Here is a 26,103-nt window from a genome sequence, read left to right as displayed (position 1 = left end):
AAAGAAAACAATCAACTTCTAATTCATGGATTTTTTTATGACATTAACTTTTGCTATTGCATCTTTACCCTGCAACGTTTCTTAGTAATTTCCTCCTTTTATGCCGGAAAAGTAGAAAAAAAAAAAAAAACAGCTATTTTATTCCAAAAAAGAAAAAAAATCCATCTCAACCACGAGGATTTTCATTCATGACCATGTTGATTAGGTTCACCTCACTATTTTTCTTGATATTTTTCCTCCGGACAAAGAAAATTGCAATTTTACGCCTTTTTTTTTTTTTTTTTTTTAAATCAGAAGAAGCAAGCCAAAAACAAAGTTCAATCCCTACTTTGCGGATTACGCCTATTTTTGGCATGGGATCCCCCGCCATAAACGAGGGAACACCGTATCTCCATTTCCCTTTTTCAAATTAAGAAAACAAAATGAGCTTCGAATCATTCTACATTTGACAATTCCACATAATAAAAGAAATAAAAATAGGGGGCAAAACAAAAGATGGCAACTAATTGGTTTGAACGTATTTTCCAGCTGCACTAATAACCGCAACGTCCAAAATAGATTGAGACAGAAAAAAACAAAAAAAAACAAAGTAGTAGTGGCGTTAATAAGACAGTGTGTTTTCTTTCACGTGCGCTGGCTTTGAAGGTTTTGCGTTTCTCTGGAGTGCTCGCCGCCACTTTTGCCGCACTTCTCTTTCAAAGTGCGCTTCGACGCCCGTGTCGCTTGTGGGAGGGGAGGCGAAGGGGAGGAAAAAAAAAAACTTTCATCACGCATGGCTGGCTAATCAATTGAAATGCAGCTGCGCACACACACACACGCGCACACACACGCGCACACACACGCGCACAGAGCCGGGCTTTCATCAGCCGAGCCTCCTCGTCCACGTTTCACTTTCAAACGCCGCACCTTTCTGGACTCGGCTTCATTTTCTATTTGCCAATGCAATGTAAACGCTTAGTTTTTAGTTATTTTATATTTTATTGTTTTTACACCCCCCTGCCCCCCCCAAAATGGTCTTGATCATCTTCTCTGTTCTTTATAATCATCAAAAAAAAATTGAATAGCCCAATGCAAATTATTTGGGGTGAAATCTCTTGAGCAAAACAGAAAAATATAGATTTTTAACATCATTTGTTAATGGATAATTATTCATTTTTAACATGTGTTCAATATTTTGCAGTGGGCGAGTGTGACCTTAGCAAGATATATTCAATCATCAAAAACAACAAAATTCTAATTCATGGAATAAAGTTAGTTTTTTTGTTTTGTTTTTTTTACATTTTTCGTACTGATATGTAAATGTACGACCTGCAATATTTGGGCATTTAACAAAGAAATGATGAGGAAAATAACGATACAATCATGAATAAAATTGTATTTAAACAGTTTTAAACATTTTTCACACCAATCTGCAACATGGGTCAATATGACCCACTATTAAATACTATGTCATGTTTTTATTGGCATTTAAAAAAAAGAAATTACAAAGAATATGTAATCATCAAAAGAAATCAACCAAACTTGAACAAAATGGAGAAATCCTCTTCTTTAACATTTTTCACATGGATTTTCAAATGGGTCAATATGACCCACGACAGATGCGTCTCATACAGCGTGTATTTTATTCTCCTATTTTTATTTGAAAGAGAAATGACAGGGAAACGAATTATATCATCATCAAAAAAATCACAATAAAACTGTGGACTGAAGGGGTTTTTTTTTTTGGTTTTCAGCATTTTCAAACAGATTTATAAACGGTTTTCTATAGAATATTTTTTTTAGCAAATTCACACCGATTTGCGAACGGGTCAGTATGACCCACTATAAATGTAATCTTATACTCTGTGTAGTTTTTGTGATTTTTGTTTTCATTTGAAAAAGAAATGACAAAAAAATAATTATATAATCATTTTTTTAAAAAATTAAAGTTTGGACTAAAGTTTGCTTATTTTTTTTTTTAGCATTTTCACACCAATTTTTTACCGGGTCGATATGACCCGATATAGATGCAGTCTTTCACAGTGTGCCGTTTTTTTTTATTGTCGTGATTAGCACTCGTTTGGCTATTTGTATATTTAAATCTCGGGCTCTGTTTGAGCAGCCAAATTTTTGGGGGTGCGACAAAATATCTCCATCTAAATAAAAAATATTAAACAAAAAATACTTTCAATGGGATCAACACAAGACAAAGGTTAAGTTGACAGCTGCCTGCCAACTTTTTTTTTTTAAATGCAAAATTGATTTTCATCAGATCATCACAGCTTTTTTTTTTTTTTCCCTATATTTTAATGAGATTACTGTAATTGTAAGGTTTGACAAGGAGTCATGGCGTGCGTTTGCGCCCCCCTCCCCCCTTAAGTCTGCGGACGGGCCTTACATCATTATTATTTCATATTTGCAATCTTGAGCTCGACGGGGGAGAATATTATCTGCAATCATGGGCGTCGCGGTTGGCGCGCCGGCCTTTCTCTTGCCGGCCTCCCAAATAAGTCATTTAGCTGGAAAGCGGCTTCATTTACCCCCCCCCCCTCCCCCCTCGCTGTCATATATCTAAATACAAATCTTCATTTTCTAACTGACAGCTTATTACCTCTGAGCACACATGCTGATAAATTTAATTCCAATGAGTTAGCTTCAATTTTGGCCCTCCCATTTATCCGCTAATGTGCTAGCAGACGCACACAAAAAAAAAGTCTGACACCCGTATGTACTTGTGGATTTCTGATATTCATACCCCCCCCCACCCCTAACAAAGTTGAAGTTTTTTCTACTTTTGACTTTACTCTGCTAATAAGATGACTTTTTCAAAAATTGAACAAAAATTAAATGTGTTTTTCTCACAACTAATACAAATGTATTATTTTAATTTACTGATACATTTAATGTCATCTTATTTTGAAGGTCCCTTACTCTATACTCCTAACATGACATCTTTCATTAATCATGTTTTCTGACTTTTCATCCAAAATAAAACTTGTTGATAGTGTTCAAACTTGTTTTTCTATTTTTTTTATTCACTTTCCTGCATTTAAATTGGGGCCACTTAAGGGTTTAATTGTAAAAATAAATAAATGAATTACATATTGTGTTCTTTTTTTTTTAAATGAGGTGTGAAAAGTTTTTAAAAATTCCATTTTTTTGTGCTGTATTTTTTCATCTAAAATTATTCATCTAAATGTATTTTTCCCCATTTAAAAATAAAATTAATCTTTTGTTTTGTTTTGTTTTTTCCCCCACATCTGAAGTTTTGAAAAAAATAAAGGTAGTCTATTATGGTCAAACGTTTTTGTTTTTGTTTGTTTTTTTTCCTGAAATGTAACTTATATAACTTGTTTCTTTAAATCCAAATTTTATTGTCATAATATGTTGACTTGTATATTGCAGGGACCAAATGAAAATAACAAATGCTTGCCCCCCCCCCCCCCCGTGAAAAGGTATCTCGTATCAGAGAGGCGGCTTTGTTAGCAGAGGTGGTATATAGTATAGGTAAAAAGGTATATAGTATTTTTTTTTTTTTACATAATTTCCAAGCTCACCTTTTTTTTTTTAAAGGGGCCCCCAAGCTCACAGCAGCGTCCTCCCCAAGCTCACAGCAGCGTCCTTGGTCTTGTACCTGTTGAGAAGACTTTGATCCTTGAATGGACTTTGTTAGCCACATTGTGGACGGGTGCTGCACGGGAGCCACATCACAGCTAATAACAATAATAGTAATCATAATAATAATAATAGTTGGCTTGTGCAATCCCGCAAGGACAAAAGCCAGCAGCAATGATTGTGAACAGACAACCCGAAATATATGTGCAAACTTGCTCTTGTCCTCCTCCAGGCATCTGCTACGACTTTAGTGCAAGGGAAAAAAAAGTTGAAGCGGCAACAGAATAGTACAGGAGGCCGTTGAACGAAAATCGAAATAAAATTATGCTAAAAATTCCCCATTGATTTGATGCGCTGATTGGAGTTTTCTCTTTTCATGACTAACTGCAGTTAAAAGCTAATTAGCGGTTCTGTGTGCAATTGTCTTTTGTTAGCAGATGCAGCAGCTTCCCCCCGCCCCTTTCCCCCCCCCCCCCCCCCAGTGAAAAGCTTCACGGCGGGATTAGCCGCGCCTCAATTGTGAAGGAAAAAGTTCCTGCTAACTCGCAACATTTTTTTCACGCCTCTCCAACTCGGAAAAACAAGATAATGCGCAAAAACGTGTAACCTTTAGCACCGAAAAATAAACAAACTCGCCATTTTAAATGCTAATTTTTTTTAAAGGGGAAATAAATGGACAAAAGCAACAAAATGTAAATAAAAGCGATATGAATTTATCTTTTTTTGTGCTTGTCTGCGCAAGTTTTGCCAATGTTATCAGCGGTTTGCGCTCAAGAATAGCTTGAGGTGTTTTGAGTGTAAATCCGTCCAAAGCTGCCAGACACACACACACACACATACGCAGCATATGCTAAATACAGATAAGAGTATTCCTAATAGATCTGCAAAAAAAAAAAAAGTGTGGCGGCAGCATAGCTCAATGGATGTGCTTTGAATGTAGTTGATAAGTTGGCTTAAGCTTGAATGCTGTAGGCCGATGCAACATTGTGCGACGGGGGCCCGCTTTCTGGAGGGGGGGGGGTGAGGATTAGAGAAAAGCCTTCCAGATCAGCTCATGTCTTTCTATAATTTATGATTAGAAATACGGACGTGCCGGGCGGAAAAATCGGCGCTTCGAATTCTTTTCGTTTTTTTTTTTTTTTTCACATTTATCTATTTTGTTCCTCTAAAAGGGGGAATGTATGTATTTTTTGTGTTTAGCGTCTTAGTATTGGATGAAGTCATAGGACTTCTAATGCTACTGCTAATCAAGAAGCGACTACTTATTAGCTAGCTACAGTAGCTAGCTTGGTCAGTAGATAGCTAGCTTGTTGAGTAGAGATAGATAAGACAGACAGATAGATAAAAAGTTAGCTAGCGAGCTAGCATAGCTAGATAAATAGATAAAGAGATAGATAAAAAGCTAGCTAGTGAGCTAGCATAGCTAGATAAAGAGATAGACAAAAAGTTAGCAAGCAAGCTAGCATAGATGGATAAAAAATAGCTAGCTAGCACAGATAGATAGATAGATAGATAGATAGATAGATAGATAGATAGATAGATAGATAGATAGATAGATAGATAGATAGATAGATAGATAGATCGATAGGTCGTACACATTTTATCTTCATCCAAAGGTCTGTTCTTAAAGGAAAGGACAACCTAATTGAGTTGACGTCTGCAGGAAATACAGAACATTTCCTTCCAAAAAGTGCCATCCTTTTCTTGGTAGGCGCGTGAAAGTTGGTGACGCGTCGTCTCGGAGTCAGGAGGCCACGGGCGAGCGCCGGCGGCCACGGGCGCGGCCGCCCGCGGCCTGCCTCCTTAATAAGCTGCTTGCGCGGCCTCCGCTGTAATATATTGCAGCAATAAAGCAATTCCAAAGCCGGCCTGGCCTTTCGACCCGCGCTGAGAGCGCGGAAAGCAGCGGGCCCACCTCTGCTAACTAGGCCGCCTCTCTAATATGAGATACCTGTCCCCGGCTTTTCAGCGAGGGGGGTGGGGGGGGCTTAGCGCTTGATATTTTCATTTGGTCCCTGGCAAGATACCGCGGTGGCGCTTTAATCTCCTGTTTGACGTGGGAGCGCTCTCTCCATGAAACGCGGGCCTCAACTTTGACCCCAGGGGTGGTGCCGGCATAGAAAGATGGCGTTGGTGGGGGGGGGGGTCTATCCTTGACCCCCTTGCCTGCCAAAGTCTTTCCCCTGGCCTTCTTAATCAGGTGGGAGCCTTCCCTTCTCTCCGTCCAGCTGCGACTTTCATTCCGACTGGGTACAGATGTCGCCGGGCGCGCTTATGACCACCGATCCTCTTTCGTAGGTTAAACGCAACCAAGTGCCACATTTTAGCAACACTAATAAAATCATAACAAAATCAAATTCAATTAGTATTTAGTTATTCAATTAATAACTAGTAATATTATTAAAAATAAAAAATACATTAATTATGATGAGGTAATATATTAATGAAAACAATGTGTAGGAGTCCAAAGTTTCTCCCCTGAGAACTGCAATCAGAAAATAATTAGAAAGAAAAATAAATACATGTATTAAGTCAACATTCCTCTTGTTTATTTTATTGCTCCTAGCGAGTCAAAGTCAAAAGTTTTCCTTTTCCACGCGACACAGCTCGACTTCATTTGACCTTAAATACCCAAATAAATTCACCTAATGTATACGTATATGCCAAAAGACCGCAATTGAAAAACGATACCTTTCCGTGTCCTCTGACCGATGCGCTCAGCTCCACATTTTGCCACTGGATACATCAAAACCTTTTTTGTTTTCATTTGGAGGATGGACTCGGACGTCGGTTCAGCCTGTTCGCTTCTTTCCTTGAAACTAATGCGGCAACGGGCGCTTGCTGCTGACGTCCACCCTCGAGATCAGGGGTCCCCGACCTTTTCTTCACCGCGGACGGGTCAACGCTTGAGATTGTAATTTCAGCGGCGGCCAGAGGCGGCGCCAAATGACAAAGAAACAAAAACAAAGAGCCAATAAATGAACTGTTAAAGGGTGAACTAAATCAGTTCCAAAACCTCGATATTTATTGTAGGTTTTAAGTATTGAAAGTATGAAAACTTTTTCGTTCCGTATACATCCGTGCATCAAAACCGGGCTTTGTAGCCGACGGATCAATCCTCGGATGAAAAAAATCTTGAAATTTAAAGGACACCCATACTTTTGGCCTCGGTTTTTTTGAAAAAGCGCGTCTTGATTTTGAGGAATTTCGGTACTTTTTAATAGCTCCGAAATGCTTTTGAGCCAGGCAAAATTCCGAATCGAGCTCGTAGGAACTGCGAGCCGATTCGCGACGACGTGGGGCCCATTTCCGGCGTGAACCCACTCGAGCCGAGAGCGGGCTAACGGCCGTCCGGCTCTTGTGGGTTTCCTGGCGTTTGGTGTGGCGGCGGCGCAAACAAGCCACTTGTCCGCCGCCCGCTGATTGACGCGCACAATCAATTGGTCCCCATAGCATCCGTGCGGGCCTAATGATAGGCTGCTCTCCAGCAGATTATAGAGCGCGGGCGACAAAGAGCGGCCGGCCTATCATTGAGCAAAGCCTCATTTTCGCTGGCGGCAGGTAAACACACACGCGGCGCAATCTTCACGCCATATGGAAGAGTAGTCCGCTCTCCTTTAATGGGGAATGAATTATTAATACGAGGATGTTATGTTTCCTCGCTTGGAAATGAGGGAAAGGATGATTTGGCGCCGCGCCGGCCGTGTCGATTTGCTCACTTCCAAACGCACGCTCCAATCCTTCGATTTGTTTCTCGCTCGCGCCAATAGAACATCAATCCCAGCGCATAAAACCACGAGGAAAGTTTCCTTTGTGCGTTTTGGTGCGACGACTGCAAAGGTGAATCGGTAAGGGAATTAATTGGGATTTGTGGATGATCGGCAGTTAGCGCTGAAATATTTTAGCTTCTTGTGCGTTTTAAGAGGGACAACTGCAAGGATGAATCGATAAACTCACGTTTGTTGACGATCTTCAATGAAAAATCGAAGCTCTTTAAAATGTTCTAGCGTGATGCGCATTTTTGGGAATCGATTAGCAATCCAAGCTAGTAGGCGCAAAATGTTTTTAGCGCGTTTTCCGCGTGAGAGCCGCAACGATTATTCGACTAAAGGATTATCAGATGAACCCACGTGATGGTCCAGCTTGCGTTTTCCTGCCCGATCTTGTTGACTTTAAGTGAGCAATCGAGGAAATTCGGCGGGGGCTCAAATGATTATTTCCTGCTTATGTGTCACCATTTAAGCCTTTCTGTGTTAGCGCGAGTCATCATAACAGCAGGTGTTTCCTTTAAGAGCCATACGCACTCGCATGGGGGGGTTTCTATCGTTGCGGGGACTTCCCATTGACATAATGCATTTCCTAGCCCTTAACCTTAACCCAGGGGTGTCAAACTCATTTTGGTCGTGGGCCATTTTGTAGCTACAACTTCCCTCATTGGGCCGGTATGATGAGGAAAGCAAGTCAAATTTAAATGGTCTCATACGCAACAAATTCAAAGCTTAGTAGTTTTGAAATCAGAAGTAAAACGTCACAGTTTGTTGTTTTATTGTCAGGCTACTGTAACAAAAAACAAAAAATATTGAAAACTCTCAACTTTGTTGTTTTTAATACGGGACAAGTTAAACTTTTAGAACTGAGTTTAGCAAGGGTCATGATTTGCTTTCACGGGTTAACCCCTAACCCTAACCCACATAAAAAGATCTGGCGCGCCAGATTTGGCCCCCAGACCTTGAGTTTGACACCTGTGCCTTGACCCTCACAACGGATTGCCTAACCCTAACCTCAACCAACCAAATTAAACCTCGATTCTTCACCGTCTAAAAGAGGTCTGAACTCGTCGGGCCCATCATTTTGGTGGACCATTTTGGTCCCCGCAAATACAATTGCAGTAAAACCCAAAGTTTGATCCTCACAAAACAGAAGCCACACATGCATGCGCACAACCGGATTTTTTACCATAGCGGGGGACATCCTGGTGACGCAATGCATTTCCTTGCCTCCCACCCCCCCAACAAAGATGGTAAAATCCGTAATTCGGTCCCCACTATGCCCGAAAAGCCAAGGACGCGCACGCCCCCGTGCGTAATTTCAGCCGCGAAGCGAGCAGGAGACGGGCCCAGGTCCAAAACAGGAAGCGCCAGGAGCGTTTAGCCCGCGTTTGCCCGCGTTTACGCTCCATCAAAGTTGGATTGACTTAATTGAAAAAAACTCGCAACTTCCAACAATCGGCGTTCCCTTCGCGTTGACCTGCCGCGCGCCGCCTTTAATTACCTGCGCTAAAATTGGATTAGCGGCGGAACGTGGCGCACATCAAGCCGGTCGCCGGCTCTAAGTGGCGCTCGCGCTATTGTGCTTTCGTCGGAGTTGGAAAAAGATGACACGACAAAGACGGATAATGAGACTGGTTAGCCATTCAAATTTATGGAAATGTTATTAATTACAGACACCTATCTCTCACGGCGGCCATTTGGCGCCAAAGGTAATTACGGGCGACAATGACAGACGCGAAAGCATCAAAGAAAAAGTTGCGTGGAGAATGAGCCTCATTAAAGTCCCGCTGCGTTGATCAGCAATTAACCTGCTTTGTTTTTTGTGTTTTGATGCGGGGACGCCGCCCCCCCCCCCCTCCAGCCGAGGGGGCCGCCGGTCGGAGATGACCCGGTCCCCGGCGGCGCCCGCGAGCCCCGACCGGTCCCCGGGGGAATAATGAAGATCATATTTAGGTGAGTGCTGCATATCGTTGTCCTTTGCACTCCACTACAAGCAAATTTGAATACTGCAAAAGAAATTGTGATTGGAATACGCCGTCATACTTTGGGAAGGTACGCATGGTACGCATTTAGTGAAAGGTACGACTTTCACTACGCCGTCCCGCCGCAGCTTCTAAATGCTTGCAAACGGGAGGTCGAAGGGTACACCCTGCACGTGTCAAATTTAGCCCATTTCGGGCTCATTTACTGCCATTCATAATTGGAAACATTGTGATTCTTGACATATTGAGAACCCGATGCTTTGTCGTGCATTTCCACCAATTTTTGAATGAATCCTTTCAAGGGCAACTTGCAAACAGGGTGCAATAGAAATGTTTGTGTTGAGACCCCAAAACCTTATGACATTTGAAAGCCTTTCATTGACTGGCTTAGCCTGACTGCCATAATGCTAAGTTCTTGCTATGCAATGTGGGACTTGTAATTGACAAAAGGCTTTGATCCAGGAACTAAATGTTGCAGGGAAGCTTTTATTTAGTGAAAGCAGCCTTCTGCTTTTTTTTTTTTTAAGATGTCCAAAAGGTGGGAGTTGTAGGAAAAAAATTATTTAGTGAAAGAAGCCTTCTGCTTTTTTTTTTTTTTTTTAAGATGTCCAAAAGGTGGGATTAACATTTTATTTTTACTACATTTTTTTCTAAACTTTTTTTAGGTTTCGGATACCCTGTAAAAAATAGCTTTTTAGTTCGTTTTTTTTTTTTTCCATAATCGGTCGCCCAGCTTATTATTTGTGTATGGCGGTTAAAAAAAATGGCCGATGGATGAATCGTCCGGGCCCTACTTTTCTAGTATGTCTTAAGTCCCCAAAGCTGATTACTGGTGTGAGGTGTTTGCAAACGCGCATTGTGAAATTGACCCCCCGATTGGTGATGTCACGCAACCGCCGCCGCAAAGTTCAGCGAGTGATTTTTTTTTTTTTCTTTTTCCCTCTAGCAAAGACGATAGGAAAGTGCTTTAATTGACTGAGGCTCAGAGAGGAAGATTAGCGCCGGGACGGAGATGAATAGGTGAGAAAATCTGCGAGCTGATTAGACGCCAACAAAATGGGTGGCCGCTCTCAACTTTTATTAGGCGGCGGCGGAGGTCATATTTCAAATGAGAGATTAGCCGCTCATCACAATATCGGCGGATTACGGCCTACCTGCACCTCCGCTTCATTTTCCTCAGCTTCGCCGCCGCCTATCACGTTATCGATCGCGCCGCTAATCCATAACTGAGCTCACCCTGAGAAAAAAGCAAAAAAAAAAAAAAAAAAGCGAATAAATCTCAAGGCCGACTGAGAAGTGCGAGCGACGTACAAGTCGCCGCCATTGATTTCCACGCCTTTATCTGTTTGTCTTCTCCGACGGAGGGACCTCCGGCGCGGGTGAAATGTAGCCCGTGACCTTTGGACCCCCGGGCCGGGGCGTTTGTCTCCGGTGCGCCCACCACAAACAAGCCCTGCTTTTTTTGCCTTAAATGTCAGCGCGTCTCCGCCCTGCGCCGGCCGAGCGCTCCGGCTGCACTAATAGGACGCTTTGATGGCCGCCCGCTCCTCGCTTGTCCTGCTGCTTTCCCAGCTCTCCGCTAATACATACAGTATATACCTCCAATACCTGTATACGTATATAGCTTAGAATGATTTTATTTTTTTGGCAGAAGCATTAAGTTTACCTTAAAACTCATTTAAAATTCATGCTTATCGTCTGAACGTTTTGCGCAGGATTTTTTTTTTTATTTAAATCAGGCTTTATTTGAATAAATATAGGTTTTATTATTTAATTTAAAATCAAGTCAAATTGTAATTATCTGGAATGACTGTGAAAAGAAAAATCTTTTCACCCAGATCAATTAAGTTGTTTTACAATGCAAATGTAAAGCCTAAAATAGATAATTGAATTGCACCCCTTATTCAATATCAATATCATTTTAATTGATCTTTTTTTCTGTTTCTAAGCATACAGCATATACAATGACCCTTTTTTATGAACTCTTTTTGAATTCACATTTGTATCATATGTCGTTTGCGAGATGATCTGGCTGGCAAAGATAGAAACTCAGATCAAACTGAAAATATTTCATTGAAAAAAGAAAAGAAATCACCCCAATTATAAGTATGAATTGTTTCATACATGTATTTTGCCCGGTTGAAAAATGTACCTTTTGGTGTAAAGGAGAGCATCGAAGATGCAATAAATTGGAAATTGTACCAGGAGCAGACCAAACTTGTCATATTTCTACTAATTACACCTTTTGGATGGGGGTGGGGGTTGCCCCCGCCCCCGTTTGAAGCAAAGAATGTCATCGACATGCAATTAGTTGGATGTCAAATGAAAAAGAAAAACATCCTCCAAATATGTCTCCATTTTTACTCATCAAACCTTTAAAAATGCAACTGAAAGGGGCGGAAAACACTTTTCCCAATCCTAGTAAAAAGAATCTTGCTAATGTGCAATTAGCAGAAAGCCCCCCCCCCCACCCCCCACCCCATTTTTTTAGGGCGTCCTTGCCGGTTGAGCTGTCAGTCGTCATCTGCCGTCTCCAAAGACGTTGCTTGTAATGCGTCCAATTTTCAAGCGCCGTGTCACACCCTTCCCCCACAGCCCCATTCCCTATCCCCACACACACACACACACTCACACACACACACACACACAGAGCAAAGTCGGTGGGTCCATTGTTGGCCGCCGCTGGATAATGCCCTTATTAATTGTAGCTCTTTGTAAGGTGTCAGCCGCGGCCTCCGATTGAGATGGATGGATCTCTGGAGTACGCGCACATGCTCGGGTTAGGCCTGCGCGCTACACTCCCTATTTTCCATATAAGGTAGAAATTTACCCCCGCGTTTGGGCCCTAACGTCCAGTTCCGGTAATACTTCATAGTTTTTTCTTATGTACGTAGATTATACTACTTTTGTTTTAGTTTTTAAAATTGTTGCACCGTATTTTGGCATTGAATGTCTTCTACACATTTTGACCGCTTCAAATCGTCGCAACTTCAACACGTTCCAAAAATTCATACTTCACAAGCTATTACTTTTCCTTTTTGTAACTGTTAGACTTTTTGCGCGGTTTAACATTTTTCAGCCCAAAAATGCCCATTCGTTCCCAAAGACGAATTTCAATTCTTCAGTCATCTAAGTTTTTTTTTCAATGTTCTCAAATCTACATTTTCACCAGTAATCTGCGCATTTTTCACCAAGACTGTATCATTTTTATTTGACGCCGTTTTTCCTCCTTTTGTCTCGCCTTTCCGACAATTCAAGCCTCATGAATTTTCCTGTCCTCATTTTTACACACAACAAATATTCTACATTTTGTACCCATGCATTTCCCCTCACCCGTTCAACATTCCACTTCAAATGATTTTTCATTTGTGCCTGACTGATCATTTTCTACACATTAAACTCCTCAGTATGTCTCTACCAGGGTTTCCTTTTTTCCAACTTTCCAAAACGTCAACATTTTTCACCTTTTCGTCTTTTGCTCAATTTTCCAAATTTTTTGACCAATATTAGCAGATACTCAAACTCTTGCACTTTAATATCCAAACCAATATCTCTCCACACAATTCTTTATCCATATTTATTTCATGGTTGTGGTTTCGACGACAACGGGAAACGTTTCATCTATAAAATATTAGTATGATGTGTGTTTTTGCCCTTAATTGCGACATATTTGAAATGAATGATGATATGAATTCAACGATATGAATTTTGGGGCATATCCTCACTTGAGAATGACATCGTTGGACAAAAGGAGAGTAAGACGGCATTGCCCTGGTGAAACTGGCTTTTATTGATTGATTGTGTATGTGTGTGTTGGGAAGTTAATGAGGTGTACTGAAGCCTCTGAGGTGATTACCATCCAATCCTTCGCCTCTCATTAAAGGAAACAAAGTCGTTGCGCTTGGTGGACGCGCCGTCTTCCCGGCCCACGCGTCTTTGCGCTGCACTTGCTCACTCCGTCAGAAAAAAAAAGAAGACTATTCACGTCAGCTCTTACGCTTTTTATTGAAGGCATTCATGATTTGGTACATTTGACTACATTTTACTCGATTTTTTTTTTACTCTGGAGGAAAAAAAAGACAGTGCAAACACGAGAAGAAGGGTGACATCGTGACCTCGCCACAGGGCAGGACGGTTTAAGGATGGCTATTGTGTTTTTAGAGAAAAGGATAGCAGCCGCTGTATGAACTGATAGTATAGCAAAAACACAGCGCTGTCGCGTGTCGATTGCCGCGTCGCCGGCGTGCCTGCTCCCGCCAAATCCTTTAGGGCGGCGACGTTTTGTAACTAGGGCTACTCTAATCAATCGAGAGAGCGTGATGAGATGGGTTCCCAGAGCGGTAGGAGATCTGTAATTATGAACACATCCCTGTCGGCGAGCTAAATTCATCTCACGTCTGTTGTCTTCCTTCCTTGTGTGTTGTTTACTAAATGTTGGCGGTTGACTGAAAGTGACACTTTCAAGTCGGTCAGTGAAAACATTGACCAAATTCTGTGAATAAAGACTGAAATATCAGAATATTGACTTTGGCACGTCCCCACCACTGTAGAATTGTGCACCCTTGGTTTTTGCTACATGGTGGGGACACAATTGCGGTTTTGAACGTACTCGCCCCTTGGACTTGCGGGGACCATTTTGGTGGGGCCCGCGAGTTCAGTCCTCTTTTTATGGGTCAAGAGTAGACATTTGAATGGGATTCTGCTTGAGGTTAGGCTTAGACAACGAGCCGAAATAAGCTGTCCCCACAAGCGTCGAGAAATCTTTGCGCGTATGTATGTGTAATGTTTGAATTGCGCCCTCCCAGTTAAATGAGGCTCTCCCCGGGGTGAGGGTAATCAATACGACGACGCGGGGCGGCGCGGCGACGTCGCCGCCGCCGCCGCCGCTCGGCCCGTCCCTCTCCCGGCAGGTTAGATAAATATGATAGGCGAACGGGGGGCGCGCAGGATTATATGATATCAATGTGGAATCAGCCAAGTGCTATTACACTCTCCTGCCCCACTGTGAGTACTATTGACAAGGTTGGCTCTCTTTAACATCAGGAGAGGATTTGCACTCCGGTTTTTGGCTGCGTCGCCATGTCCCGGCCCCCGCGTCAGCTACGTTCACGCAGCGGGCTCAATGCGCAATTCTGCTTTTTTTATTCGGGTTGTTTACGTCGCCAAATAATTCCCGTCAGCCCAAAATAAATGGATTGATTTTGAGATTGATTACTTTTCAATTAACTGTTAGTTTGTTCTCGTTAGCCGTTATCAGGTACAAATTCCATTTAGATTCCCGTCTGGAAGCGGATTCCGATCGGGATTTTGAGGCCTGTTCCACATTTGAAAACAAAGAAATTGGAACGCGGCGTATATTTCACGCCGCGTCGAGTTATTAACACGCCGGTGAACCTGCGAGGGCCCCCTTGTGGATTTCAGGCGTAGTCAGCGCACGCTTTCACACCTGCCAATTAAGGCGGCAACGCTAACCTCTTAGCGCTGATCCACTGGCACTATTGATTGACTCGGGGGCGGAGCACAGGGAGACCAAACCTAAAAGGCCATTATCGGCATCCTCTTCTGGCGGAGCCGACGCGGCCTTTCGGGCGGGTCGCAACCTGGACTGGCCTTTGGGTGAGCCGGCCCCTTCCGCGCCGTCATTATCGCGCGCTTGTGGAATAACGGGCAGGGCGGGTCAAAAAGGCGCTCCGCCTTCATGTCTCTCGCGTGAAGCATCGGATCGCCAAACGTCGCCGTAACGTTTGATGCCGCAAAGAACTCTCACTCTCGGGTCGGAATATAGTCGGAATACCAATTTTGACCCCTGGGGTGGATTTTGACACAACTCGGGCTTTTTGATGTTTTTGATGCGCATAAAAGCAAAAAAATCAAAACACTCGGAATTTTGCAAAACATGGTGACTTTCAATATGCAACCTTGCCGCCCCTTGTAAACGCTTGCTAACGGGAGGTTGAGAGGTACGCCCTGTGGGTGTCAAATTTAGCCCATGTCGGGCTCATTTACTGCCATTCAAAATTGGAAATATCGTTCGTTTTGGACATATAGAAAACTGAATGTTTTATCATGCATTTCCCCCCATTTTTGCATGAATCCTTTTCACGGCAACTCACGAACGGGACGCGATTGAAATTTTTGCGTTGACACCCCAAAACCAGCAGGTGGCGCTAGCGGCCAACATTTGCAAGCATTGCAATGACTTTGACGATTGGCTTAGGCTGGACTCCCATCATGCAATACTCTAATAAATATTCCTATTTCGATCTCATAAATGTATAAATGTACGGCGTACACTTTTGCTATTATCACAATTTTACAAATTTTGTACATAAAGGCGGCGTAGGAGCCCGTATTTGGGAATACTGTATTTTCCGCACTATACTAAACTAAAAGTCTTCAATTTACAGAGTTCCTTCAACGCGGCGCTCTCCAGGAAAACGCCGGATGAGTGGAGGACTCGCCCGTACTCCGACTGACACGCCGCCTCTCGCGGCTCGACAACCCGCAGGAAACGCCGAAGACGCCTGAAAACCCAGGGACGCTCGGAAAAAAAATCAACTTTGAGCGTGTCTTAAGTCGAATAAAACATTCAAAACAGAAAATGTGAATCGTTTTCCACATCTTGGAAGCGCTCGTGCCATGTTGAACTCTGACATGAAATTTCAGCTCCCTAGCATCTTTACTATACCTGTGATGTCACATCAAAGAATTGGCCAAAATACTGCATCGGGGTTAGGGTTTCCGGCAGATGAGCCAGAGCGACGGCATTACATCATCAATACTCGCCAAAAGAAATGTGGGTGCACCAAAATAAATCTGACATGGATGACACAGGACTCCAGTTTGTCTTTTTTTGATCAAAACCCAAATCCTATTATAAATAAGCATACATACCGTGGTAAAGGGTTTTCTTTGCAGGAATAAAACAACCATATCTAGTAAGGCTTTCTTCATTTTTGGATTAAAGGCGTTTTTGGTTTTTTTTTGTTTTGTTTTTTTAAATGACCGTGTATAGTAAGGCGTTTTTGTTTTTTTTTTTAAAAAGACCATGTATAGTAAGGCGTCTTTTAAAAAAATGTCCATGTAAAGTGAGGCGTTTTTCGCAAAAAATGAACATGTGTAGTAAGGCTTTTTACGCGAAAAACTATAGGCAATATTTCAAAAAAAGATAATGTATAGTAAGGCGTTTTTTCACGAAAAATGACCATGTATAGTCAGGCATTTTTTCGCCAAAAATTGACCATTTTAATAAAAAAGACCATGTATAGTAAGGCATTTTTTCACCAAAAATTGACCATTTTAATAAAAAAGACAATGTATAGTAAGGCATTTTTTTGCTAAAAACTGACCATTTTAATAAAAAAGACCATGTATATATAGTAAGGCGTTTTTTCGAAATAAAATGACCATGACCGTGAGTAAGGCGTTTTTTTCGCAAAAAATGACCATGTATAGTAAGGCTTTTTTCATGAAAAAAAAGACCATGCTTTTTTGACAAAAAAAAAACAGCTTTGCACAGTAAGCCTTTATTAGGCTAAACAAAAAAGAAGAAATAAACAACTATGTGCAGTTTTATTTTTTTTTTGCAAAAAAAAAAAAAGTATAGTATGGCTTTTTGGGTGAAAAAAATGATGATGTGTAGTCAGACTTCGTGTAAAAAAAAAAGTTAGTATTTTAGCTAGCTAGTATAAATAGCAAGCTTGCGTGTATATTTGAGCTAGCTAACTCGTATATTGTAGCGAGCTAGCTCCTATTGTGAGACTAGCTAGAATTCTAGCTAGCTAACTCACAGTCTCTCTCATTGTGCAAAGTATTTGAGAATCAAGCGACGGCCGCGCAGGCCCGCAATGGTATCAGAAAGTGTTTTTTTGTTTGCTTTTGTCGGTCAAGCCAAAGGGAGGTCAGGCTCCATAATAGGCCGGGTCAGCGGCGGGAGCCAGCCAGTCTCCTCGTCACCATTCATTAGTGACACACGCCGAGCGGGGGAAAATGCCGGAGCTTCCGTCGTGTCATCGGCACTTGCCGGCGCCGCTACGCGCCACGCTGGGTGCTCCAGATTACAAACTCCAGAAAAAAGGAACTATGCTGCCAACATTTTGACGCTTTTTATTATCGCATGTAACGCGCGTTCGTTAGCTTAATGCTAACGGATCATGCAAAACTAACAGGAACGTAGCCACACACGACAGTATATTTTTCACAAAATATAGTATAGTATAGTATAGTATATAGTAAGGCATTTTGGTGAAAGAAATAGAATGATATAGTCAGGCTTTTTTGTGCGAGAAAACTCATGTTTATTTTTTTGGAAAAAAAAAAACATGTACAGTAAGGCTTATTTGGTTAAAAAAAACAAAAAAAAACGAGTATGGATTTTTTGGGTGAAAAAAGCCTCAATGCTAAGACCAAGAATTAGATGAAGAAAAAAAAACAACGAAAAAAAAGAACAAATCGAAATGCATTAGGTTGTCAATAGGCTTGATGTGGGCAAGCGTTTAAGCTCCAAGTCCTCAGTGACACATTGCCAAGTCGAGCTGGCTTCCAAATCGGTTGTTTTTCTGAGACTGTAATTTTATGAGTCTAGTTTCCAAGTCCAGTTGTAGTTCCCAATGCTTTCTCTGGTTCGAACGCCAAGTCTTAAAGTGTCACGCCGTCTAGTTTGACATAGTTTTCTGCGTCCATAGTTTTGAGTGACTTCTACCGAAGCCCTTTGCGCTAGTGCAGGACTAAATACACACCCACCTTACCAGAGGAGCCGTTGGCGTTGTTACTTTCGTGAAAGTCCCGATGAGTGAAGCTGTCAGCCGGATAGCGGCAGCTTTTAGCGGTACCTTGTGACGCCGGGACGGAAGGGTCACGTGACAGCGGCGGCGCCGCCGATTGGACCGAAAAGCTGTCGGAGGCCAGATCACATGTTTTAATGTTCATTTTAATTATTTGATTATTATACTATATTTGAAATGTAATTAGAAGTAACAAATATCTGAACGTTAATTTAATACATTTTTAATTATTTTTCATTGATTTAGTTTTATTGACTGTATTTTAAACTGAATGTGATATTAATATGAGTAATATATTTTCTAATGTAAGTCAATATATATATTTGTCTGTTGTGTTTCAAATTGAATATGAGTATAAATATATATTTTTTATTTTATTTTATACATACACTTTCATTGAGTGTATTTATTGTATTTCAAATTTGATTGAAATCACGTGTTTTGGAGAGCTAGCCAATGATTGTTTCCCGCCGCGGCTAGCCGCGTAAACAACGTTAGCGCGCCAGAAGACAAGGTGAAAAAATAGGAAGACGTGCTTTTTAGCGAGTGGTGGGGCTGAATTACGGAAAGCTCTCGTGGTGATGGAGGATGATCTTCTATCTCCCGGGGAGGACGGAGCTCTCCTTCACGTTGTTTTGCCATCAGCCGGCGTCCGTTTTGAGTCCCGCTGAGAACCCTCCAGCGTAATCGTCCTCCGAAGAGAGACCCGATCCCAGGGGATTTGCTCACAAGGTTTGGAGTGCGGCCGGCGGGAAGCGCCCGACTCCTCGAGTGGACCCGGCGATTCACCCTGGAACGTTGTTAGCCTTCGCTCGCCGCTAGCCCGCTTCACGCTGCTTCGAACGGAGGCGTGCAGACTAATCCAACCTACGGGCCGCGGGCCGGTTCTGGCCCGTGAACGGCTTCTTGCTTTTGTCAAGTATAAAAATGAGCTGATGATTTAATCGATTAAAAACTTGAAATGTTTTGTGATTAATTCGTTCAATGCCAGAGACGTGTTTTCGCGTTTGTTAAGAGTCTGGATATTCAACCCCAGATACCTAAGTATTAAATCCACACGTAATTTTGGAAATTAATGTCCTTGGTGTATTTACTCTTAAAGCTTATTTATAAGCCTTAAACCATACTTAAGTATCTGGGATTGAATGTCTGGACTCTTATAAAAACATGAAAATACGTCCCTGGCATTGAATGAGTAAATAGTAATGTCTTATGATGAACAGTGATTGTGTACTTATTGAACTTTTTTAGTTTTTTTTATAGCATTTTCTGTTCACAGTATGAGTTTGTATTATTATCTATTTTTCATTCATAATAATCATTTTTTTCATTGAAGATTTCGTTTGTTTACTGTATATCAGGAAATATGAAATTGGGAGAAGATTTTGTAAAGGATAAAAATAAGCTGAGTTTTTCGTGATTAATAGTGATGTATTTGTTTTACTTTTTTCGTTTTTATTATAACTATATTCCATATTCTTCTTAACATTACGGTTATTTTTTTTATCTGCAATATTACAATATAGTTTTTTTCTTGGTTCATTTAAATTGTGGATTTTGTTTGATTACTGTGGATCAGAGATATCCAAAATACGGCCCGCGGGCCAATTCTAGCCCCCAAATCAGTTTAATCCGGCCCATGAGATGATTTTGTAAAATATTAAAAATACACAGTTTTGTGCAGAACGGGCCAAAAAGTTTGGTCGAATTGACCCAAAGATTGGGTCCCTTTTTTTCAACCTGTGGGCCCCAAGAATAGGATTGTTTTGCTGGTTATTTATGCTTATTAATGCTTAACAGTTGTTTTGTACATTTTGTTTATATATATATATATATATATATATATATATATATATATATATATATATATATATATATATATATATATATATATATATATATATATATATATATATATATAAATGTTCTGCACCAGGACGGTGCAGAACATTTTCTCTTTTCTCATTCTCTTTTCTCATTTAAGAAATCCGCAGGCTTCGAAGTCCTGAAGACACACAAAGACAAGAAGACGCGTCGGATGCCGGTCCGGGTTTTGGCTCCTCGCATTAGATCGGATGGCAAAGTCTTTCTGCAAAGTGTTTTGCATAATGACATAGCAAAGCCACCAGAGGCAGCCTCAAATTTGATGGGTCACCGAACCCGGACAATTGGCGCGTTATTGTCCGCCGAGCGCGCGCGCGCGCGCGCGTCCGCGAGCGGCCGCGGCGAACAACAACAACAAACTTCCAGAAAAGTGAAACAACAAAACGGCTTGACTTTGCACAATAGCGGAGAAACAAAGTTCCACTGAAAATATTTACACGCGTCTCATTTTCAGGACTTTCCCCCCCATCCACGGAGCCAAATAAACGTAACCTTTCGTTGTAATTAACTTGAATTCAAAGGCGTTCGTGGCGTCATTCGCATTTTTACGTCGTGATTTCTTAACCTCAAAAAAGTGAACATAAAGTCGTTTTCTTTTAAAAAAATTACATTTATTCGTTCGGCAGATCGACGAATTTTGCAGACTTCAAATTGACATTTGATTTGAAGTAATGTAACATTCGCAAATTATACGGCATTCGTTGATTTCTTGAAAGATTTGATTGAATTTCATCAACATGTTAACGCTACAACTTCTGTAAAAAATAAGAATAATAAACATATCATGGTAATAAACAATAACTGATCGAATTGAAAACGTAATCGCGAAATTCGTTTTTTTATAGTATCGGAAAGGCCAAAATCAAGCAACGTCAAATGCAATATTGTTTTAGTTAACCAGAGACATTACGAAATGTATTGCATGTTTTTCCTCGTTACTTGAATGAATTAGTTAACACAATGCTCATATTTAAACACGCAAAATTACTCTTTTATTATTTGGCAATTTGTCTTTGTTGTTTTTATTTTATTTTTTTTTACTTTTCATCATTAGAATTGTTTGATTTTTCGTTTCAATTTCCTGTATTTAGATCATTTGACAGAGAATGCACACAGCTTGTAAAATGTAAAAAAATATCAAATGTAAGACGTGGGCTAAATCCGTTTCTAATGGACAGAACTAATCATAATAATAATCAACGTGATTAGCGAAAAAAATGCCTTAAATCTGAAGGAAAAACACGTTTGTCAAACAACAAATCTAAGGTAATGTCCTTTTTGATCTTGTATAATTTGACGAATTAAAAAATTGGACTTTTGAGGAGAACCTTTACGTTTTGTCACAAATGGTATCGGTAAAATTAAAACAATCTCAACGAAACGTCGTTTAAAGCAACCGTGAATTTCATGTCTTCGGAAATCAAGACTTAAAGCATCGGGTAAGTTCGTTTCATTCCGAATAAAATTGAAAGATTCCGTTCAACACATAAACAAAAATGGTACAAAATGTGTTAATTCGTATAGTTACATTAGAAAAGACGAAGCTCGATATATACAAGTTTAAACTCATTTTAAAATTTTCTCAGCTTTACAATTATAAGTTGTAAGTACGGTGATTTCTCGAGCTGGTGAATTTGGGTTTTCAATTCACTATAAATTCAAATAAATAAATAAATAGCGTTAAAGGCTTCTCGATCATTTAAATACCTCAATGAGATTTATTTTTCACCACGTCGTCATTTTTTGTGCCTAATTGTCCCATTTAAAGCATCGGTGTGAAGTTCTTAAATATTGCTTGCACGGAAAAACCGTTGATTGTTCGAGTCAAGTGGTTGCATGAAAGCAAAATCATCTGTGAATCCAGAGGATTCTTCAGTGCAAACACTTGAGCAAATAAAGTTCATTCCATTTTACATACATTGTTTTATCAAGTCACTATTTGAAAATGGCCCTCTTTAAATGAAAGAATAATACGGATCAAATAAGATTGAATTGAAAATGATTTCGAATGATTTTCGTTTTATAAAACGTTCCTAAATCATTTTAATGTACGAAACTAACTTTGTATGTTTAGGAATATAAGAAATGATAGAAACGGGAGCTGCAAGCGGGTGACGGAGCAAGGAGCGTGAGGCTATAGGTGCTAAAGGGCGTCCTCTGCAGGACGCCATCGGCACTGCGGTGCCATCGCCTCCGCGACCCAGCCTGCTTCGCTGCTCGCCACAGTCTGATCCGGCCCGACCCGACCCGGCCCGGTCCGACGGGCGCCACTCACAGGGTCCTGTGAGGGTCACTCGGCCGCGGCGGGAGGGTGACGGGGAGGGGGGGGGGGGCTATTCTGTCTTTGCGCTCCTGTAATGTTATCCGCATAATTGAGCGTGCATTTCCAAGTACGAGAAGCCATCCGCAGCGATCGATAGACATTTATTTGTATTAAAAACTCATTTTACTTTTTAAATTCACGTACTTCATGTACATCTTTTATTAGTTTTCACTTATTCGGTTTCATTTATTGCATCTTAAATTTAATTTAATAGCCCTATAAGTAAACTATATTTTAGTCTTAATGTAATATATGTACACTTATATATATATATTTACTGCAGATTCATTCGTGAGGAACAATAATAAGAATACATCCACACAAATGAAATTCGTGTGATTGGACATATTGTGACGCAAATGCAAAGCTTCGACTTTTCTTGTACATATAACAATAAAACTCTCGAAATGACTCCGAGTACAGTAAAATACTCGTATTACATTTGTATGCGTGGGCGTTTAGTGTCAAGCACATTCTCAACAAAATAAATAAATATGGTTTCCAATTGGAACGCAAATTCAAAGCAATCGTATGCAGAAATCATATATTTAACTTAAGCACAAAAATGCTCTAAACACAAACATGACACCAAACATGTATTTAGTATATGATTCGATTCGTACTCATTTACAAACAAAGCGACTTTTTTTTAAAGTAAAGAGTCTTTTTTTTATTTATCTTTTGAGTTTTCAACTGCTCGTCACGACGTCGAACAAAGACATTTGGATCGCACTTCTAAAACAAACTTTTGTTTTCTTTTCCCAGTGTGCCTTGAACGCATCCTTCAGAGGCGTCTTTGAAGGCTGAAATTTATGATTTAATTTTCATAAGTCACGTGTGTTTGCCTGGTAACAAATCAAACGTGGAGTGTGTTAAAGTGATTTCAAATAAGACGAGACGAACCAAAAACAACAACCCGTGTGAAATAACTTCAATTTAAAAAAGATAAAGATTTTTGAGATGGGCTATGTACTTTTTCAACCACCTGTACAATTTGGAATTCAAACTGTAAAGAACTTGTTTTTTTTTAGATATATGACTTACTACATACTGATATACTACATTTAAAGTACTTATATGCATAATTCAAGGGGGACGACGGACAGCGCAATTGTCTACTTTTTTAAAACTCTTTTTAAACACATACTGAACTGAGATCAATAATTTTTTCTTTAGGTTTTGTTTCTGTCTGTGAAATTGTTATAAGTTCAATGAAAAACAATCGATGAATATAAAGCTCCTGTATCACCATCTGTCACGTGATTGACAGGGGTTAACCCCAACCTTATATATATATATATATATATATATATATATATATATATATATATATGTATTTGTATAAAATAAATTAAAGATGATTTCGATGATTTAGTCAAATTGAAAGATAATGAAAATGATTCCCTTTTTTCAAACAAAAGAATGTATAAAAATCGCCCCGAAAAGTGTCCACCTTTGGTTGTAAAGGTGAGCCTTATGCTCATAATCGGCAATCAATAAAATATCATCTGTTGAAGGCTTTCAGATGCTTGGAAGTGTCAGTGTGTAAATGCAAGGCTTTATAAATAATACAGAAGGCGCATGCGTGCTGTTTTAATATTTCAAACGGTCCCCAGAATGCAGCTTTTCTTCGCATTGTCTTCATGCCAACCCCCCAACAATTTTTTCTCTATTGTACGAAAGAACAAAAAATGAAATCAAATTTGGAATATTCTATAAACGAAGTCATTTGGGTTGTTGCCGCTATGTTGAACACGAATACAAGCGTGTATGCGGTCTTTCATTTCAGTTTTTTGTTGAACAAAAATCACGGCTAAAAATGGGAAAATGAAACTCAAGGTTGTCTCATTGTAAAGTGTGACGGTGTAAAACGCTGCTTTGGGCGATTTTAATACACAGGAGTGGAAAAGGGGGAGGGGGTGAAGGGGGGGGGGGGGGCACCTATACAAAAGTGACAATAACGCTCCATTTTGATTGGTTTTCATTTGAATAACGTGTTTCTTTGTGCGACGTGTTAAAGCAATTCAACATCTTTCATTAAAAAGAATAATAAAAGGTTTTCAATTGTGCTTCCAACCACTAATGTTTTTGCTGTGTGGAATGTTTTCGATATTTTTTTTGCATTTATTTATATTTTATAAGTGGCCATTTTGTGCAAAATGTCCCTGTTCCCTCATAAATCAATCGATCGATAAATAACAAAATAAAACTCATGGTTTTAAAATGTCATTTCATGCACTAATATACATTTTTGTTTGGTGTGTGTAATATTGAACATAAGTTTGTCTATTTTAAAAATGGACTTTTTTGCGCAAAATGTCCTATTCAGTCATAAAAAATAATAATAAAAGTTGAGGGTATTTTCATGGCTGTATGCACGAATTTATATTTTAAAAATAAACTTTTCCCACTAATTGTCAGATTTTGTCATTTAAAAGCGTTTACGGTGAACTTGAGCTTCCCGCGTTCACTTTTTCTTTTAATTGCAACGTTTCCGCCTCATAAAAAAGAAAAGAAAAGAAAAGAAAAGAAAAGAAAAGAAGAAAAAAAGAAAAGAAAAGCATTCTCCGTCAGGGGTATTTTGGTGAGTTTTTGTTTTCAGCGGTTTTTCATATCAAACGCCAGCTGTGCTTAATATTTTAGCTCGATCGCATCGATTTGACACGCAAGGATGCTGTCGCAGGTGTACCTAATTAAATGACCTGAAAGAGTTGCAGGAAAAAAAAAACGTGTTTGCATCTTATCATTCGCAAAAGTCGCCTGCAAAAGCCGCGTGCCAAAGAGCTTGACCTCTTGCTCGTGCGTGCACTTTCCGGCATTGCGACTAGATGGCGATGTTTTCTTACATTTCGGCACAGACTTGAGTAGAACACACACACACGTACACACACACACACACACACACACGTAATATTAATACTTTAGAAAAAGGAATATAGCAAAATCCGGATTTTTTTTTTGGGGGGGGGCGGCTAGAAGTTGATTTTTTTTTTTTTTTGCTTAACACTGTCATGACCGGACTATAATTCTTCTTGATGAAAAACATACCTTGCATTTTCCGATTATTAGCGACACATAAAACAAAAAACAAATAAAAACTAAACAAAAAACGTGATTTGAAAAAATTACCAGAAATTTTCACTAAACTCAAATCAACTAAAACTATTGCTCCCCTTTTTTTCCACCCGTTCAAATACGTTCAGTAGTCAATCATAAACCGCAATATGGCAAATAAAATATCCAAGCTGTGAAAAACAAACCAAAAAGTTTCTAAGCGACAACTGCTTTCATAAAGTAAAATAAATACATGCATCTTTGTCCCAGTTGTTTAAAGTTTCATCGAGTACCAAACAGATAAAATGTCTATTTGAAAGAAATAGATTTTTGAACAATAACAATTACAAATACACTAATAAATGTGACTGTAAATTTGAAAAACATTTAATATGTAATTTAAGAATAAAAAAAAAAAGTCATGTCACTCATGAGCAGGGCCATTAAAAAAGTGAGGTGTGGGGAGGGAACCGTTACACCTCAAAATGTCATGGCAACAAACTTCTTGAATAATTTTAAGCAGTTCAGCAAAGTATTTTCAAGTTTTGCTTGCGTGAAAAATAGTTACAAAAAATGTCATCATTTTTTCCCAATTTTAACGAGCACAAATTACGAGTTTTTAGTGTTTGCCACCACAATAATAAACGGCAGTCGTAAACATGCGTCATAAACCTGACAACCACAAAAACGTCTCTCAGTGACGTTTACCAGAC

General features: G+C 40.0%; 1 long non-coding RNA gene across 1 annotated transcript in view; it reads left to right on the top strand.

Moving 5' to 3' along the window:
• LOC148422996 (uncharacterized) overlaps positions 1 to 16,182 on the top strand; it is a 167,933-nt gene extending 151,751 nt beyond the window's left edge. The window contains exon 7 of the long non-coding RNA XR_015865788.1: positions 15,754 to 16,182. This is a non-coding gene — a long non-coding RNA (uncharacterized LOC148422996). The remainder of the gene's footprint in view (positions 1 to 15,753) is intronic.
• The last annotated feature ends 9,921 nt before the right edge of the window (positions 16,183 to 26,103 follow it).

The sequence above is a fragment of the Hippichthys cyanospilos genome, chromosome 6 (assembly GCF_059441005.1).
Source record: "Hippichthys cyanospilos isolate Australia breed blue-spotted pipefish chromosome 6, RoL_Hcya_1.0, whole genome shotgun sequence".
NCBI classification, from domain to species: Eukaryota; Metazoa; Chordata; class Actinopteri; order Syngnathiformes; family Syngnathidae; genus Hippichthys; species Hippichthys cyanospilos.
Note: the sequence above shows the minus strand (reverse complement) of the source record. Positions and strands in the feature narration are given on the sequence as shown.